Below are 20,713 nucleotides of genomic sequence, written 5' to 3' on the forward strand. Positions count from 1 at the left end.
ATATAACTAAGATCCCAAAAAGAAAATAAATAATTAACTTAATGGTAAATAAATGTTTGTACACATCAAAATAAATTTGAGATCAGAGTATAGAGAATAGTAAGAATAGTAACAACCTATTTGTACTTCTCTGAATAACAATTATCACCAACTACATTTTTGAGTACTCAAAATTTGCCCATTTGTCCATAGACATTAAAGATCACTCAAGAATGCAATGCAGGGTCGCCATGGCAATGATAGTCATACACGTTATAGTCACTGAGGCATCAAATTGGGTTGAAGTTGGACTTTGTGATGCACTTCATGTTTAATCTCTTTGAGGTCAATGAACAAAGCAACTGGAAGGCTGCTGAGCTTGTCCCTGTTACCATTTTTAATCCAAATCATTTTGGTTGACATTTTAAAATCAAAAGGCATACCTTGGGGACCCATCACACTTGACAATAATAATGTTGCCAACCAGGGAGGATGCTTTATCTTCCAGTGAGCTGAGGGACAGGCTCTTTAAAAGATTTAAGGATAAGAGAGTGCAGGAAATGCTCCAAACCCAACTGCGCCCTCAACTTATCAAGGAGCTGAAACTGCCACCATTCTCTAGTGAACCAGCTCGTAGGCCGGTGCCTGTGAAATCACGCTTTAATTTGGTGTCAGCTTGCAACAGCATTGTTGCTAATCATCTCCACACGTCAGGGTATGACTACACCTTTTCTGTGTTCTGTCCTGAAAGTAACCTGTGCGCAGGGAAGATTTGGGGGAAAGAAGACATTCTTAAGCTTCTTGAAATTAGTCCTCACTCATCACTTTCCAGATCTCTGCTTATGGGTGAAGACAGCAATAATCAAGGGTTTTTAATCCAACTTCTGGCAAATGTGGTGCAGCGTCACATGCCTCGTCTTTACCGTGATGCTTCGACTCAGACAGCCAGCGTCACAAATGGTGGTGAGTCTCTTGCTGAGAAGATGAAAACTATTGACAAGGAGTATGACGATGGCAGTGAGGACGAACACTTTTTAACCCAGTCCAAACTGGAGACATATAGAAAGGAAATTGAAACGCAGACAAAGATGGAAGTCAATGTAAGAATGCAGTGTCTCAAAGACATTGAAATTGCCAAGTTGAGGATGGAAATAAAGATGCAGTTTCAAAAGAAATTTGAGGAAGTGAGACAAGAACTGGATATGACCTATGGAATCAAGGCAAAGGCATTAAATGCCAAGGAAAACAACACGATAGATCGATTAGAAAAACAACAACGGTCTGAGGAAAACAATGTACTCGTCCAGAGACGAGCGTTACTGAAGGAAATGGAAACATTGTGGCAGCAAGAAAATGAGCTAAGGATGCAAATGGAGGCGTTTAAAGATATATGCAAAATACACAAAGAGAAGGTCAGGACCACAGAGGAATTGTTGAGGAGGAGAGAGCTAGTGGTGAAAACAATGAAAGACACACATGACCACCAGGTACTGAAAGAACTCTCCAAGTATGTGCCAGAGGTAAAGGAAGAATACCTCAAGAGAACAGATGAACTCGTAGACGGCAAGTATAGAACAGAACTGGAAACCACAAGTATCCAAACTGAGTTGGCTGCAATGGGCGCAAAAGCAGAAGACCACAGCGCAGTCTGCTCAGAGGTGAGACGATTGCAGGATGAATTGAAGGCGGCACAGCAGAAGACCTCAGTGCTGAATCAACAGAAGGAGCGACTGATGGCTAAATTGGATAACATGAAAGATTATCCCAGATTAAAAAGTGCGAAAGCAAAGTTGACGGAGCGGGTGCGGCTTCTCAAAACACGACTGAAAGACTTGAAGGTGGAGAACCAGCGCATTTGTGAAGACTTACAGAAACCCTCTCTGGCTTTGCAGTCAGAGCTACGGAGGCTGCAAAGTGAACACCTACTGGAAAAAGAAGCATTGAACAACCAGAAGCAAGTTCTGCAGGCACAGCTCATGCTTAAGGAGGAGCGATGTGGTCAGCTCAAGGTCCGGCTGAGAGAATGTGAGGAGAAATTGCAGTGGTTCACTGGTCATGTTGAGAACCTAAACAAACGTCTACTCCAAAATCAAGAATTCATCAAACGTCTCCAAGCCATCTCCAAGTCTGACAAGCAGGTTTGCTCCAGTAAGCATGTGAACCAAGCCACGACAAGAGGCACAACAGGTTGTACCATGCAAAGGGAGGAGTCAAGTGAGAATCCCAACAGGGAGCTCGGGATGGACCCCACAGCTTGGATCTCTCAGCTGCAGCAGGATGCCGAGGCCCTCCAGAAAGCCTACAGAAAGTGCCTGGCGAGTTGTCCTTCACATCATCCACAGTCTGCTGCACCGACACACATTTCTAACTCCCCATATCCCTACCAGACCAGTCAACCTGAGATTTTGACGATGTCTTTCACAAGATCAAAACCAGTCCTCTGTAATGGCCACAAATTATAGTCACTCCTCACCACCTGAACTCTTCCTTAGAAAATAGGAGCACTTTCCAGAAAGGCCTTCACTTTTTGTCAAAGAGCCTATCTCCACTCCACATTCTGCCAGCAGGGAAATGGTGCAAAGACAGATTGCAGAGGCAGTTTGGTCATTTGACAGTCTGTTGCCCATGGATACCTGCAACAAGCCGCCCAATCTTTCTGGTCCAAGACAAATGCAGTGAGTCCACACCCTGCTGTCGCTAGCTCAGAAAGTTCTACATTTAAATATTGGACCTCGGTGTGATTTGGCCAGAAGTGCTTGTTCTGGATACCTCTCTCTCTCTCTTTCTCACTGAGGAGGACCCTGAGGGCCCCTGCGTCCTCCAAAACCAGAAATCAATCTTCCTTTGAATCTTCCTTTTTTGCACTCATCATAAGATCACAAGCACAATCAAAAGCCTGGTCTTGAGCTTTTCCCATGATCCCAAAACGTTCCAGAACTTCGCCTGGACACCCGCTGTTCTGAGGCGGCACCTGGGAGCTCTTCAGTCCCCAAACCACAGGCATTACAGGATCCCCCAAGGGACTTAATAAACTCAAAGGAACTAGCAGCCGTGAAGCAAATCTCCAAGGACTTTACCTTGGAAGTAGAAAAAGACAACGCGGAACATTACTAGTAGGAAGAGTAGAGAAGAGAAAATCAACAGTGGAGGCAAACGAAGCGAGAAGACACAATACAAAAGGAATGAGAAGAAATGGACAGATTTGAGAAAGAGGAGGAGGGGGCAGAAAGACTGAAGAGTTGTGCCACAAATGAAAATCCACTGGAGACATACATGAAGATGGTTTTGAAAGACAGCAGGAAGCAACATGGACATTGCGCTGCAGGGACCGGAGAGTACTAAAGCAGAAGTTGAGCTCGGGAGGTTCTCTGAGCAGAAAAACAACAGCACTCAAGTGCTTTGGTATAAAGATGGTGGCGATGATTTCTTAGTAAAATTGGTTCAATCTCAGCCACTCAATTCTATAGTTTTGTTGTATTTGTACTCCTGTGCATCAAACGTTTGACATATCTGAAACTCAAAATGTTTCATTGGCCCGAAGGTGAGCATGAATGCTTGTTTGATCCATTGTTCTTTTTCCTATTGGCCTCAAACCATTGGGTTTAATATTGCAATTAGGACGACCGGATGTTTTAAGACTCACTGCAATGTTTTCTAGGTCACGGATGCTTTAACTTCTGCCGCTTTTCCAACAAATGCAGGCTAATTGAAAGTTTGTCGCTTTTATGGAACATCGGCACTGTTACATAAAAAAGCATGATCACAGTCACAAAACAATGGACCGTAATCGTAGAACTGCATTCAAAAGGTATGTTTATCCCTTTTCAAGATGTGCAAACAGGAATGTCAGACAACACGTTCCAGATGACTGCAATTCGTTTTAATGATACTATCGCGCATGAACTGACTTTCAATTAAAATGGACAACAGTGAGTCACCAGTGAGTCACCATTGGGTCCAGTACGCACATCAGAAATTACCACTTGGACTACAAATGTTTATGGATAATACAAAGACTGCTTATGTACTTCTAATTACACTATGCAGTCATCATTAGGATGTACACACAATTTGCTTAATTGCAGACACTTAAGTGTACTCATTATGTTGACTACCATTCAGCTGCGCAAACAATACAGGAGACATCTACCGGTAATTGTTTTTAAAAATGTGCATTTTCTTGCTGTCATACTTGCAAAGGGGAGAAATACTTTTTATCCCAAATGTCTATGTTGTATCATATCATTCACTTAAATTATGAATGAAATTACAGCGACACGTCTTTGTGTCTCTCTTGTTGACCATTGTTGCTATGAATTGGCCGGAGTTTTCGGCTCTTTTCCAAACGGTCAACTCTTTCCCCATTGCTGACACAAAATATTTTAGGACGCAAATCAGCTGCCCAGTTAGGCTAATTTAACCTCCTCTGAATTTGTTTCATCATCTCTGTGACATTAATTTGGAGGAGCGATCATTTTAACTGCAATATTAATCTGAAACTTTTACCTTTTTTCCCCCTTTTGTTTGTCTCAAAGCATCTGTTTTAGGATCTCTCTATTGCTCAGCAGGTCTTCACCGTACACGCTGAATAACAGCCCAAATACGGCCGTGACAGCACTCGGCTGCATTATGATTTCAAATGGAGAGCACGGTGGTTTCCAAAATTCAAGAAAGCGGATGTCACATTTGGTCGAGTTATCAGTATGTTAGCCTACTGCAAGGCCACTAATGGAAAACATGCTAATTCCAAATACATAGCGCTTTCTGAAGTACAGTCACATGTGAGGGCCTGAGCTGAAGTTTGAACCCAAGACCTCTTGACTGTGAGGCCGCCAATAACAGAAGTAATGTTTTCCGATTCAAAATTTGGTCAAAAGAATTCAAATCTTGAAATCGTCTGATCAGTCTTGAAAAGCTGTTTACTTTGCTTTCTAGTATCGTCCAGATTAGTCTTGGAATCTCGATGCTTGATGGAACTGAGAGATTTGTATTCCCCATTAAATTACGCAACATAATTGTATTGGTGACACCTCAAAAAATCATAAATCTCAAGGCTGCATGTTGATGCATGACATAGGTAACATTGCATTTGAAATAAAATACAAAACAAAGTAAATGGTAAAGTTTGTCCCCACGGACCACACATGCTGTAAGCTAATTGAATTCATTGCTTGTTAATCACGTTCCAAACGGAACTGCCACGTTTTAAGTCATGGCTCCTTCCACCTCCACCCTCAATATTTCTGAGACCTTCTGCATGTGTCAAATGCATATTGATCTCAACATGGGTTTGTGATTAATGGCAATACTGCCATTGGATTGTTGATTGAAGGTGTGCTTCGTCTGCTTAATGAAATCTGATATGCAGTCAATAAAATATGTTTTGCAGACAAGCCGCAAAAAATAAACGGAGCTTCCATTGCTGCATCTGCGTTAGAGTGGAACATCTGAACGCTGCTGAAGTTGTATCGTTTGGAATTCACTCAAACCTTTTGCGAATAATATGTGGTTAGCAACTCCAGCGATGCCTCAGTTCGGTCAGCAGCAAATGCTTAACGTGCACAAGATTTCTTCTTTTTCTTTTTTTTTTCCAGCTTTAGCAGGGTTGTTAAAAGAAGAGTAGGACATTTCACCAAAAGCCTTAGCTTTCTCAGATGGCACCACTCCTTCTCGCAGATCCGTTGGCCTGCGCTCGTCTGCAAAAAAGACCCAGCGTCGAGTCTAACCCGCCTCACCGGGCAGAGTTACATCACGTAACAGGCAACAAGGTCTTATGTGGTGTAAAGTGCTTGGAGAGGGTGACCTGATGGCAGACATCATTTACATTTCAAAGGTTAAGTTGATTTACAAAATGGATGATGTAGAAATACAGACATGGTTAACTTGACAATTGAGGGACTAGCTAATTAATTAAGGAGATTATTGGTCATGGTAGATTTAGTCCAAAGGCTAGCATAATAAGCAATTTGTAAGTGTGCCTAGCCTAGAATGGTTAAAGTGTTAAGCTATGCTCGATGATCGATTTTCCTGATTTCTATTTTGGAAGGCCATAATCGCTCGAGCTTGACTTTTCTCTTGCTTGTTTTAATGGCACAGATGTGTTCTTTTGACGCTGAGATAGACAGCGTGCTGTAGAGCTAATGTTAGCTAGCAAGATAGCCATTAGGTTTTGCTAAATTACACATATTTCATATGCATCTGTGAGAAAATGTCTTCCACAAACTAGATGATTGAGGTTTTGTTCCCAGTCTTTTACTTTAGTCTAACATACAGTATTTATGATGGATTAAACATTTTTTTCGCTGGGGAGGAAGTAAAAAACAAAACAATAAAACTAGTTTTTGTTATCATTTCAGTTCATTTAAGGTCAGTAGCAGTCACTCGCGTTCTGCCACCTCGAAGTACCCTGGTTTGTATTAAAGACTTTTTCATTCCACTTTCTCCAAATTAACCTCTCAATTGCCTCATTTATAACGACTTAGAATACCCCAAATAAAAATGAATGACTGTAACCCGGAAAGCCGAACTTATTTGACTAAATTCACAAAAAAAATGGAGATGTCTGAACTCTTGGAACCTTTCATTTCTTCCTCCTTTGCCGAGTTTAACGACACGAGCTTCTCTCCAATCCATGGTAATCAGACCGGAGGACAAACCTGATCGTCCTGGGTCTCAGCGAGAATCCCTGATTGGGAGTGATCCCCTCAAACTTAGCCCGAGGCACATGTACATCTTCTCAGATGTCATCTTTGAACTTTCGGCCTCAAGTCCACACATCCTCACAGTCACACACAATGTCAGAATGTATAAATGAATAAAACTAGTTGAGACGCTACCTTCGTTCACCAGAATATTGTTTTCATGCATCTCCGTATAAGCGAGGCTACTTCTACAGTCCGGTTGTGATGTGGCCATGACAGAATATAAATTGGTGCACTGCAGGGGATGCCGCCAAGTAATGCATCATGGATGTACCGCTTGGAGCATTCTGCCGACTTGCTCTCAATTCTAACTCCTTGCGTGTACAGTAAACACAAGCAGTGTTCGGATGGCACTGAAAACATCAGTTTTTACATTCTCGGTTGCGCTTCTCATCCCACAAATGCACATTCATTACAAACGAGGCATCATTCGTAAACGGAATCAACGGAATTGCCGGTGCAATGATAATACGCACTAAGGTGTCTGGCAACCCGACTCATTAAAAAGTCATGTGGGATAGGCCCCGACTCACCTGTGATCCTCATGAGGTGGTTTGGAAAATGGATGGATGGATTTATATGATAATTGAAAAATCATTCATTGATACATTTTCTAGAGGAGCTCCAAGCACAGCACGACTTGCCAAGCGTGACTAATGTAAACAATAGCTTTCGTCTTTATTGTTATCCAAAGAAAGTTGTGTCTTTTGCAGTAATGTGCATGTTTACTGTACGTAAATGTAACTTTGTATGTACATTTTTTTTTTTTTCATATTTTAATCATGGTTGACAACTCATGTAACTGTTCTAAAAGAGGACTATGCTGCCGTATCGCTATTCAATTTACTGACTTTTTCTAGTTCCTCTCCATGATTCCAATATAAGTACGCTACGTGGAAAACTATGAGTCATTCATTCTTGACAGCAACGTAAATGTAAACTTTAGTACGACAGTATGTCTTCAGAAAACACACAGCTCTCACACCGACATGCACTTTTTGACGGGGTGGTAATGACTTCCACGGAATGAACCAATCTCTTACTTATCCAAACAGTGGGCAGACAACCGGCACCCCGGCATCTATGTTATGTTCATGCCTGAAGACCCTTTAAATTCTTCAAAGATTCTTCAATTAACCTATGGGCCGTCGCACACCCGCGTGATGCTTCCGAACCCAACTTGGACCTGACCGTCACAAAAAAATGATACTCAACTCACATACAATATGTTGTACTGCATCACTTTTTGATATCAATATGATATATATATATATATTACAAGATACATATACAATTATGAAAATGTTATTGTTGTAAAACAAAATATGTACACTGTATATACCAGTACTGTATTTATATCGCTTGGCGGCATTTGTCCCAATCGCTTCTAATCCAAAAATTGGATTTCTTATGGGAATCAAATAGGTAACATTGCTTTATAAATGAAAATAAATCAGAAATACATGGCAAATTGAAAAACACTGGTAAAAAAAAAAAAAAGCCCAGCGCATCCTCAGTCCTAAGTAGAATGCTAACCAACCGTGTTACATAATACACGATTCAAAGCCAGTGCTCTTAAATATTCTGAAATTTGTCTCATTGAAGCCATATTTTTAATTAAAAAGATAATTTGAAGAGAAAAATCAGAGCACAATAGTTGGATCCTTCTAAGATTTTTTTTGTGTGTGTGCGTGTGATTACTAATTCATAAGAACATAGATCAGATGGATGTACTCTGCTTTGAGATTTAAAAATATTCAATTCCCTCCTTTGAATCCTCTATTAAATTACCATTAATGGAACCATCCGAGTGGAAGTAAACAAACTTCACAGCATTTCCCCGCTGTTTCCAAAGGAGACACACTTCACAGCTCATTTGCTGCTTATCCCTCACGGTGGAGATTGCAACTAAGCATCTTCCTTGATTTTATATAGTGAAGAAGTCCTGTTTGAGAAGTACACGGATCCAGAGCCGAAAAGAGTCCTAAACTCGGCATAACATAAACTCTGGTGTTTCCCAGTTTCCGCATCGAAATATTGCCACAACACGCGACGATCCAGTCTTGGAAGTGAAGTTTTCTTTGCGTTTACTCAGTACAAGCTCACCTCTTTGATATTTATTGTTCGTGGTCACTATCGGACTTGATGATTGCTGTGATAGGAGCTGCTGTGTTAGTAAGAAGAAGTGCATTTTGTCTTTACGAGCTCTCTCCTTCCTGAGCAAAAACAACCTTGGGTGTTTTGAAACAGTAATATAGAAATATTGACAACAACAAGCAATAATCCAAGCTTGAAGTCATAAAGGAGTGACCGTTTTTTTTTTTCTGGATTAAGAGGCAAAGGGCTTTTGTCATAGCACTGAAATGAAGAAAAAGCTGTCCTTGGCATTTATACAGTATTATGTGAGAGTTTAAGCATCAATGTCAAAGGCCACATCTCCAGAGTTATATCATCGAGGTGAGTTTTGATGGTTTTGCCTCTATACGACACAACAAAAGATTTGGGGTGGGAAAGCAAAGACATTTAGCTTTGATTCAAGATGATTCTTAACTCATTCACTGACAGACATTTTCAGACCATCTTTCACCCAAACGTTGGAAAAAAAAAATTGAAAAAAATATAAATAAACTCCTGGGATTGAATGGCTGGACCGTGAAAAGACAAATAAATCCGTCAATGGCAGTGAATGAGTTAAGAACATTTTTTTTGTAATGTAGTGGTTATGTTGCCTAACCACGGGATGAGAGGGAAGTCTTATTTATTCATGTATTTACACTCATTTTGAACTTGACAGGTGCTGGCCATTCAATTAAGAAAAAACTAATTAAGCCCATATCAAGGTCGATCTGGTTGACAGGAAGAAAATAAATACTGTTCAGGGTTGGCAGATGGCAGGAAATGAGCACATTTTCTCAGCACGTCCCCTAAAATGTGAAGACATTTGGACCTGGGAAACAATGCAGTGTTTGTCATATGTAGCAATAGATCACTGATAACAAGGAAACATCTCTGTTTGCTACACTAACCACAGTCTGTGGACCTTTCCCTAGATTTTTCGATTTGTTTGATTCTCTGCTACAAAATAGGATAATAATGGCAACATGGCAAAAAAAAGCCCTTAATGGCAACATAATAACTAATGCTTGACTTGAGCTGGAATGTTTGGTTGCCAAAAGTCTCACTGTGCCTCCAAATGCCTTTTTTCGTCCGTCATTATGATTATGGCGGTAAGAAATATTTCTATTGAACTATTCCAGTTTTCCTGAAAACATTTGCCCTCCAAACATTCATTTCCTGTACTAAGTCCTTTTTTTTGTCAGGGAATGATGATTACGTAAGGATTATTGGAATTGAATGTTGATGAATTGCATCACCAGTAATGGAAAAATGGAGTGCACTGTTTGTTTTTCACCAGCAGAGGCGCTGTCGATTGAATGACTTGACATCGGCTATGGGAAAGTGAGTCCATGCGTGACATCCACACTATGGCACGACTTTTCCAGGCAGCATTGTTCTGCGGGATGAAACAGGAGTTCAGAACATTCCGAGATTCACCCACCTCATTAAAACCAATACAGAAAGTAAAACTTCCCCCTTTGTGGTTGTAGAGAAAATGTAGTCAATTCTCTCATTCTTCTGTTGTACACATCTTGCAGCGTCATCTAATGAGAGCCGGCAGTTTGCATAAATGGCTAATTTTAATCACAAAAAGCACGTGTGAAGCCCGGGGGATGCTTTCGGTTCTAAATTCGGCACTTCTTTTTTTTTTTTTTTTCTTACTGCAGAAAGAAAGAAATGTAATGAATTCAAAATCCTGTTACCAAGTAAACACAAAACCACATTCAGAATCTGTACCCATTCATTCCTACAATAGCGAGTAAAACGGGCACCCTAAGCGTAGTTCACCTTGGCAGAACTCGTTCTGAATTCCAAATCCTCAAACAAGAACGCCTGGATGAAAATGCTCAATTTGATGGAAAGTCTTTGAAAAACTTAAATATGGCCAACTTTAATTTGAATTAGAGGCTTGGGAATGTTCTATACTTCCACTTTGCCAAAAACGGCACAAATCTCTTTTGTGTACTTAGCAGCCGGATATTTAGGTTCATTTTGAGTTTATGTTCACATTCCATGCACCTACCATACTCTGGGAACTCCTGATCTAGGGTGAAAGAGACCCTGTAAAGAGGAAAGACCATCCATTTTCCATGAAATACTAGTTCTAATGTGAATTGGACAGATTGCCAGTCTCCCGAGAGCAGTTGGCAACAAGCCTCATTGTAAATCAAGAGCCTAAGAGATTGATTTTAACTTAAAAAATAAGAACAACGTCTGCTGAGGGGCCTTTTTAATATGTATGTTGGGTTTACAGAATCTCCGTCCGGTGCTGCCTCCTGAGGCATGCGGGTATACTTTGTACATGTAACGCATGCATCCAGTGCTGTGCGAAGCTGACAACCCGATAAAAGTACGATATGCGCAGAAACAAAGCCGAGTTAAAAATCCAGATTAGCCGTTAGCATATTCTCTGGCAGCTTTAAGACAAATGAAAGATGGCCAAGATGACTTCTGCTGCTGTTATATCAACATACATTAAGCAAGACCAAGATCGCATGATTCATGAAAACAAAGAACACCAAACGTTTTATTCAGCACGGCCCAAGGCAATCAATATATTGGTTTGTGCAGACCAATTGTGATGACATCAACAAAGCAAAAAAACTTGACCAATCAGTTATTTTGTTGCCTAGTTCTGAAATGACACGACTAAAGGTGGGTCTGGGTATGGACGGGTTCTAGTCAGAAGCGCTGTTGACGGCTCTCGGCAGTTGACAAATCTCTCTCTCACTCTCTCTCTCTCGGTTTTCCTTCCTTTTCAAACATTACCGGTAAAGGCCAAGCTGTTAATTGTCTTTAAGGGAGGTCACAGTGCTCCAGCCGTTATCTTTTATGTTCTAAGTAGAAACGTGTTAACTAGGATACTCGCAGCTGTCATAAGAGCACGTCTGCGCGTGGAATTAGAAAGACCTCCGCAGTAGCAGTTTTGAACGATCCCGGAAGCAAAAAAAAAAAAAGACGCGATTACGACGATGAATCGTTACTTATCGTTACTTAGCTAGCGTGTCAAATAAGTACTGACTTGTTTAATCGAAGCATTTCATGCTATGCACTTGGATTAAATTTGCTTTACTTGTTTTTGTTATTATTTAAAAGTTCTAATATTCTAGATTTGAATTTCTTAACTTCTTTCCACATCACCAAAATGCTAATTAGGTTAAATGAAGATTCTCGTCATGCCCCGTGAAGAGCTGGCGACCACTATAGAAAGTGGATGGATGAAAGAAAGAACAAAACTGGTCAAAGAGGTGGTGAGCAAGGATACAGAAAAACATTAAAAGTGTTGCAGGAATTTCTGGCAAGCGCAGGCTGTTTCCTACACGTGACAGCAATCTACCAACAATTGTTCATTTGATCTGTGTTATTGGGTAAAACAGATGCCTCATTCATCTATCTATTGTATCTATGAGTTGTATCTGTCTATCCATCCCTCAATCCATTCATAAACTAACTCTTTTAAAATCCAGATTTCATTTGAACTCCCTTCTGTTCCTCATATTCACATGCATGTTTAAATATGAATGCTGTTCCTGGTAAAATGCGTCACACTTGACACACACATTAAAGTGATTCATCAGTTCCATTTAAAATAAAAATTACAATAAAACTCGAAGCGTGGGTGTTCCAATTGATAGTATTTTCATAATACTTTAGGGAATTTGAGGCTATTAAAAAACAAAACAGAAGAAAAATATTTGTTCGTGCAACGCAATGTGCCTGTGTGTGTTTTTCCCCACGATTTAAACCGTTTAAAGGCATATTGGAATTTCCCGCCGTACTCGCACGGTGCCAACAGGCAGAGCTGTGTCTAGAATAAATTGTGCAAATTCATGCGCGCCAACAGATTGAATCCTAGATTGAAGCCGGCGGGATCTTGCTACGGCGTTGTAAATCAGATATATCTGATATGTTCTGCCGCACGCCGAATCCGACGCTGGAAAATCAAACTTCTCCTTTTAAAGCATTTCCTGTTTACCTTTAGGAATGTACATTACTCACAAGTTGCCTCCGTATTCTGTGCACTATTCATTCAAACGTTAACCAATGTTGGAAGTCCCCGACAGATTATCATACGGGGAGAGCCGTGTGTGCATCATTTTGGTGAGTTTATCTATATGTACGTTTCATACCACTGTAAACTACCAGGATAATTGTCAGGGGTCGTAATAAAGTCAAAGAGTAACAGATGCAACATTTTGGCATCAATTGCTTTTTCATTGAACTTTCCTCCCCTCTGGTACACCATTGTCATGTAAGTTTTCGTAGTTACACCACGGATGTCTCATTTTCATGAAGAGCTCACCTCACTTTTCATACGGGTTGACGCGTTTTGAAGCAGGGAATTTTAAGGGGCTTAAATAATTCATGATATTGCATTTTGTTAGGGGGGGAGGCAGGGCCAATGTAAAAATAGTACATTTTGCAGAATCTCAACGAGAGGGCTTCCTTTTGTTGTTGTTTTTTTTTTTTTTTTTTGCACTCACTTTCCTCTCATCCCTTCTCCCAGCTGTCTGCCTTCAACACCTCAGCAGCTTCCCGTGAAGAGCCGTTTTATTTTCCCCAGGTGTCTCAGCTGCACTCTTCGCCGTTCTACTCCTCGGTTCTTTCAATAAATCGCCAGAAATCGCGCCTTTCTTGAGATTTGATGCCAAAACAGGAAGGATTGTTTCACCGATTGAACTACATTTGCGACTGGTGCATTTTGTTGCCGGCTCGTGTCCATGTTGTCGTATGGAGATATTGCTTCTTGTTTTTGTCTCCACTATGACTTGTAATGTTAAGATGCGTGACCTATATATATTTTCCTTAATGAGGAAATCGACCCAAAACATTTTTTTTCAAGAATATTCTCTATGGAGGCCCGCTTGTTAAAACACGGCATTCTGATTAATATTGCGTTTGTGGAATATGAATTAAGCAGCAAAATCTATCTTAGGGGGCCAATCACAGCTCACCTGTTTTCTGAAGCTGAGCCATGATTGGCCGTTACCTGAGCCCTGAGTAGTTGTGATGTCATTTTCAGTCGACAGAAATCACAAAATGGCCGCCCCAGAGATGGCTAAAAACGAGTGGATTAACTCTTATTCCACAAACGCAATATTTTTCAGAATGCCTTGTTTCAACTCGTGGGCTTGCATAGAACATATTCTTGAAAAAAATGTGTTTGCGTTGATTTCCCCCTTTAATTAGCGGCCTCAACTGTAAGAAACAACATGTTGGATTAATCCCCAAAGTGGAGTACACTCTGGACTGCTTGCCAGCCAATCACAGAGGACAAATTGACCAGCAACCGTTCACACCTTTGGGAAATTTAGAGTCTTCAATTAAGCTAAATGCCTGTTTTTGGCAGAGCTGGGTATTCCGTCTATGTGACGGACCGGTTCGTCTATCCGTCACAGACGGACGCCCGTTTTGCTGACGGCTGACGAATGACGGGAAAAATGTTAAAATAGACGGATGAAGCATAAACGGAAACCCCCTTATTTTGTCCGCCATTCGTCTGCTAGTGTAAGTTTGGTCGGACTCGCCGAAGGAGGGCCATTTAAAATTAGAGGCGGACCGGCCTATAGACGGGTACTATTTCCCCCCCCCCCCCCTGAAAAAAAGGCGAATGATGGAAGGCTTCCCACGCTGCTGACGGATGACGAATAACGGACGCTCAATTTTTTGTGAAATGCCCAGCTCTGTTTTTTGGAATGCGGAATGAAGCCGGAGCACCTGGAGATAACCGTGCTTGCCTTATACGCTTCCTGGTATACTGTAGAGGGCAGGAACACAAAGGAAGGCCAAAAGCAACAGGGGGTGTGGTAAAAAGTCTGACTCTAGTCAAACTGAAATTCGCTCTACTGTCTGAGACGACAAAAGGCTGAAATGCACTGGCACCGCTTGCTTCCATCTGTGAGTGTCAAGGCGCCAGCCTTGATATGAACTGACGCAAGGGTCGAAAATGCATCTGTCTCCTGGCCACGAGTTTCCAGGACTCTCGCCTTGTTTTGAATACTTCAACAGCTGGCTGCGCTTTGATAAAGCAGCAATACGACAGCGGACAAACCCAGCACGAAAGCTTTGTTTCAGGCGTTTGATTCATTGTGTTTACATTGCTTGTCAATGGCTACCCATGCAGGCGTCAAACATTTGCCATATACAGTAGATTCGGTTAAAAAAAAAAAAAAAAAAAAAAAAAAAAGTACACCAACCTGGGGAACACAGTGGCCTAGTGGTTATTTAGTCTGACAGTGACACTGAGCCAACTCTCAAGACCACCGTTGAGTGCGTTCTGCTTTTTCCCTGGCTTTGTATTTTTTAGGTTTTTGTGTGGAGGAAAACAGAAGAATCTGAAGAGAACACAGTGGCAAACTGTCTTTAATAGTTGTATAATGTAAACACGGAGTTCCTCCATCCGGGACATTAAAGTGGAAGTCAACCCAAACATATTTTTTTCAAGAATATGTTCAATCCAAGCCTATTAGTTGAAACAAGGCATTCTGACAAATATTGCATTTGTGGAGTAAGAGTTAATCCGATCGTTTTTAGCCATCTCTGGGGGCGGCCATTTTCTCACTTCTGTCGACTGAAAATGACGTCACAACTACTCTGGGCTCAGGTAACGACCAATTACGGCTCATCTTTAGAAAACAGGCGAGCTGTGATTGGTCATTACCTGAGCCCTGGGTAGTTGTGATGTCATTTTCAGTAAACAGAAGTGACAAAATGGCCGCCCGCTGAGATGTAAAATAGGTGTATTTTGCTGCTTAGCTCATATTCCACAAACCAAATATTGATCAGAACGCCGTGTTTCAACTAGTGGGCTTGCTGGGAACATATTCTTGAAAAAAAAATAGGTTTGTGTTGATTTCCGCTTTAAGTTATGTGCTCTTATCAGCCATGTTATTCACTAATTTAACGGAGTAGAATCGAATGCATGCAGGATATGCTCCTATGTTGTGATTGTTTTCTTTTATTTTGCGAGCCGTTTGGCAAGCTTTACAAAACATCGGATAGCATCTGTGAGTCATAGCTAAGAATAAAGTAATCCACCAGTCAAGCTAAAACAAACATTCTACGGAAACTGCTTCCATGTCTTTCAATTTAAAAACATTTGCGTTTATTCTCTTTTTCTTTAACATTGGATGTTATACCGATGCTTTTTGTGCTACTTCATTTAGCATTTGAATGGAGAGGTCCAGGTGGTTTATTCATAATAAAAAGGGAGTGCCTTCAAGTGTCCATTTCCAGTATTCTGCTTCTTGTTTTTCTGCAGAATGATGCAGTGGGAGGAACGTTTTTTTTTTCCTGATGCTTGCTGACGAAATGAGTCCTTTTTATATTTCGTGTTTCTTCCCGGTTCTCCTGCACGTGTAAATAACCCCTCTGTTAGAGTAATTTTTTTTTCTGCCTTGGAGTGAAAAATTTGAGCAGTTAAGAGATGAGCAAAAATTTGGGGTTAGATGAAAAAAAAAAAAAAGAGTGCTGTAATTCAGGTGAGCTAATTGGCTAATGTATGGATGGGATTCTTTGCACTGGAAGCTGCTGATGCTCAACTTTTGTTAATTAATAAGGGGCGGAGCCTTGGGTGGACCTGGATGTGCACAGGCCCACCCAGATTGACATAATGCCCACCCAGTGAAATTCATGACACAATATATATTTTTACATTTTTAGTAAATTATTATTAAAATTATTTTTTTAATATGTGTGTTCGTTGTGTTTTTTTTTTTTATTTCATTGATCAAGAATGGCGTAATTGTGGTTTTCTGAGGAAGATCTGAACTTCGTATTATTCAGTTCGTCGTTTTATTTGAATATACGATGGGTCGAGACAGGAGGATTATGCGAAGTGAGAGAAATATTCAGGCCCACCCTGATTTTTCCAGGCCCGCCCATTAGCCACCTTCTGGCTCCGCCCCTGAATTCAGGTGGCCAAACTAGCAACTGAATGTGATTGTGTGTGGGCTGGATGCCGGTGTGTTTGTTTAGGGGCACATGTGTGATCCAGGCCTCAGCTGCGCGCATGCGAAGAATTTCAAGGCAGCCAGTCCGACCGGGACTGAACACATGAGGAGCTTTTTTGTTTTGTTTTTTCATGTCAGAGGCCTTTGTCAGCTGTAATGGGGGTTATTGGTGATTTTATTCTCTAATATTGCCCCAACTCTCTTTTGAACCTTCACATTTGAATTTTTGGAGCCAAGGACCCTGAATAACTGATTACAATGCAAAGTGGTCCACTGTAATTAGAAAGGCCTCTAATGAGTGAAGAAGCATGCCACAATTGTATTTTATTCAAATGTAAACTACACCGTTGGACAAAGGGATTGCATACATGCAAGTTATTATCAGTGTCCATCTTATTTTAAAAGCATTGCTGTCCCTGCAGCGTTTTACTATGTTAGATTACTCCATATTTGTGTTTTTATTGACTTATGTTAGTGTGGTTGAAAGCTGGTGGAGGAACTCAATTTAAAGATACATCTAATTAATTACAAGCTTTCTAATTTACTTCCATTAAGAATATTTCATTTAAATAAGATATTTGACCCACAAAGCAACGTTTTCAAATTGATTGTGCCGGACAGATTGGCGTACTGTAGACACAAACATGAACAACATTGAATGAAAAACGCGTATATCGCATCAGGCAATACACAAAATTTGTACATTTTTAACAAAATGCTGTGATAGGAATATGATTTTAATTCCAATTTGAGCTGACATTTACTGAGGTCACTGTTTCAAGTTGGCGATACTTCCATTTTTTAATTACTATGTGTCAACTGAAGTACTTTAATATGTCTTTAAGACTTATTTTTACATAACTAAGTACCTTCCATAATCGTGAAAACGCCACATACCCTTGGCCAAAACCAAATAGACCAACAGTTTAAGAGAAAGTGCACTTTCCAAACCGGTTCAGACAACACAAACAGTCCCTTTTACTGACCTAAATTCATTTTATTCTCCCAGTTTCCGCAGCAAAATTTGCTGTTGCAATATGGGCCACAAAAGTGTGCTAAACGTCACGATAAACATTGTATTGATTTAATAAAAACAAATCCAACGGCCTCGCGCTAACTTTTGGGCTATTTTTCCCCACTCCATTTTAAATGCAGGATGTGTGTCTCTGGACTGCCTGCCCAGCCACCAAGTAGTATAAAATAACAAAACAATCTAAGCAAGCATTCCGATGTTTTCCAAACTGTGACCTTACAATAACATGAGAAAAGTTCTGTCATTTGTAGTGGTGAAATCGAAAAAAAAAAATGCAACGAATTTTAAACCTCTCTTCTACTGTTCCATCTGCAATGCCGTTGAGAATTTCGAGATGAAAAACTCTTGTTAGCGTGACCCGTGAGCCGACATCTTTCTCCTCTGCCCGTTCTCTTGCTGCCAGGGGACATTAGTGAGACACCAAGCATGCCTCTTAAATCTATACCCTCGTGAGCACATTCTCTCCTCTCATTCAACAGCCGTCTCCGCGTGTCAGTCCAAGTCGGCGGAGCGGCTCTCCTCGTCCGCACGCCGAAGCCCGCCAGTGAGGTCACAACCCGGCTGAGTTTCACCGTGACTGGCAGGCGGGATGGAGCTGCTCGGCTTCTCTTGGCAGGGGCAGAATGCATCCGAAAAGGCTTTGACAGAAGCCATCTGGCTCTGTTGCAGGTGCCTAACGTGTCACAGACAGCAGCATTTATTGGTCCCTTCAATGTGTCACTGTGTGATCGCTTTTTTAAAAACCTATTATTGTTTTTGTTTCAGGTTGAGTCCCGTTGTGTGCATACTACATTCAGCACACTCAGCAATAGACTGTAAAAACTCCACATGAGATGACATAACATAATCAAATGTATATATCCATTAGGACTGTCAAAGTTAAAGCATTAACAATGGAGATTAATTACAATTTGATAATGCACTAAAAAAATTAACTCAGTTAACTCAGTTTTATTCACTTCCTGTGGCAGCTGAGCTCTGCTCACTATGCGGCCAAACCTAGAGAGTCACTGTCACAAAGACGGACTTTTACGTAGTTTTACTTTAAAAAGTTGCTCGACGGCTCATTGGAGGAAACCAAAAAAATTGTGTTTTATACAATACAATACAACTTTATTTTTATATAGGGAATTTGATAACAGCTACAGCTGTAACCAATCACTTTACATTACAACAACAAAATAGCAATAATATAACGTGTGAAAGCAGTAAAGTAAAGCACAAAATACTATATACAATAGACACCGGAAAACAGCAGAAAACCCTCCGTCTCAAGACGGCTCAAAGGCAGGAAAATCGTATTCAAGGAAAAAAGAAAGCTATTAGAACAGTCTTTGAATCAAAATATACTTTAAATTCTTCCCCCATATTAGTTCCAAGATTTTATTTAAGTAAATATCAGTTCCAAGCTTTGTACAAAACTGTAGTTGAAAAATACGATTAATCACGATTAATTATGCGATTAATTAGCTAAAAAAAATGTAATCGTTTGACAGCACTAATATCCATCCATCCATATTCTATCATGCTTATCCTGTTAATGCTCACAGCAAGCTAGAAGCGATCACATCTTACTTTGGGCAAAAGGCCACATATATAGAGACAGACATGTTTATAATCTTCAAGCTTGATGTAGAAGGGCAAGCAGTAAAAAAAAAAAAAAAAAAAAAAAATCCTGACAAAAGTGGTCTCGAAATGCCTTGGCTAAAAACTATCCTAACCTTTCTCAGTAATTGTACTAACGTCTGCAAGATACGCTTGCTCACATCCGTCACTCATTCATTTACCTCAGAGGACGTCCCAAAGCAAAAGAGCAAAGCCCTCCATCCTTGCTTCTGCACTGGTATAAAAATGTCATCAGTAATCCCGCAAACCTTTAAATCATGACCATTTTTTTTTTTAGGACAGTGTTGTGCAGAAACTTTGACAGGAGAGATGATGTATTGCAGGCCCCTTTCACGCAAGCACTCACACACACACGGGCGCTAGAAGCTCAAATAGTAACAAACCAAGCATAAATACTTGTACAGTGCACAGATTCGGAGTCTTCAGCTGCCATAAAATACCTCAATTTCCATTAACCCTGAAGTGGACGTGGAGAACAAGGTAGACAGGCAAATATACAGTTGGTGCCTTCTGCATGCTTTATGGCTATAAAACTGAAACCAGTTACTCATTCAAAGCATTCATAAGAGCTGCAGCAATTATCCATCGCCTTGGCTTGATAGCAAATTGGCCAACACGCTAACGTGTACAGATGGGGGGGGGGGGGGTCTCCTCTTAATCACCCATGGGACACTTCATTAGGTACACCTGCACAAGCTGATGAGGTCTGTTACATGAGCAGAAGTGACACAGGCAGAAAGGCATTAATCTAGCACAATGTTAATTGCCGTTGATGTAATGTGCAGTGTTATAGAACCTTACTGGATCGCATTAGTTGACACACAGTTAAACCCTACCAGGAAAGGTCCTTCAATCCAGTACAAGAGAACGAGAGCCAAAATAATAAAAAATAAAGGAGCTTAGAGCGTACGTACATCTCCATGTACAGTCTATCCTTAGGTCTAGCAAAAAAATAAATAAGTATTTGCATTCTTCTTTGTCATTACTGTATTTTATAACAAAGTAAGCCTACCATATTATTGGATAAACACACAAAAATCAATGTCAATAAAACACTTGGTATTCATGTCACTCACCACACGAATGAAGCAGCCGCTTTCCTCCTCGCTCCAAAAGTGTGCTTTTGTGCTTGTTTACCTCTGCTTATGTATTTGCGATTCGCGCCAAACAACGCACTTCCGCATACAAGCACTACAAAGACTACACAGACCAGCATTTCTTGCGGTTGAGCAATGAGCATGCGCAGAGTGTCTCGATCGTGTCTGTTTGCGCGCCGGCAGTATTTTTTGTCTTTTTCGCCCACC

General features: G+C 40.7%; 1 protein-coding gene and 1 pseudogene across 1 annotated transcript in view; one reads left to right on the forward strand and one right to left on the reverse strand.

Moving 5' to 3' along the window:
- Positions 1-20,572, reverse strand: part of LOC147135735 (matrix metalloproteinase-17-like) — a 68,329-nt gene extending 47,757 nt beyond the window's left edge. The window contains exon 1 of the mRNA XM_086054254.1: positions 20,486-20,572. The gene's annotated coding sequence lies outside the window, so the exon portion shown is untranslated. The remainder of the gene's footprint in view (positions 1-20,485) is intronic.
- Positions 422-3,973, forward strand: LOC147135736 (centriole and centriolar satellite protein ofd1 pseudogene; annotated as a pseudogene).
- Positions 20,573-20,713: the final 141 nt, after the last annotated feature.

This window comes from Filicampus tigris, chromosome 15, assembly GCF_054856515.1.
Source record: "Filicampus tigris isolate MCC_2025a chromosome 15, RoL_Ftig_1.0, whole genome shotgun sequence".
NCBI lineage: Eukaryota > Metazoa > Chordata > Actinopteri > Syngnathiformes > Syngnathidae > Filicampus > Filicampus tigris.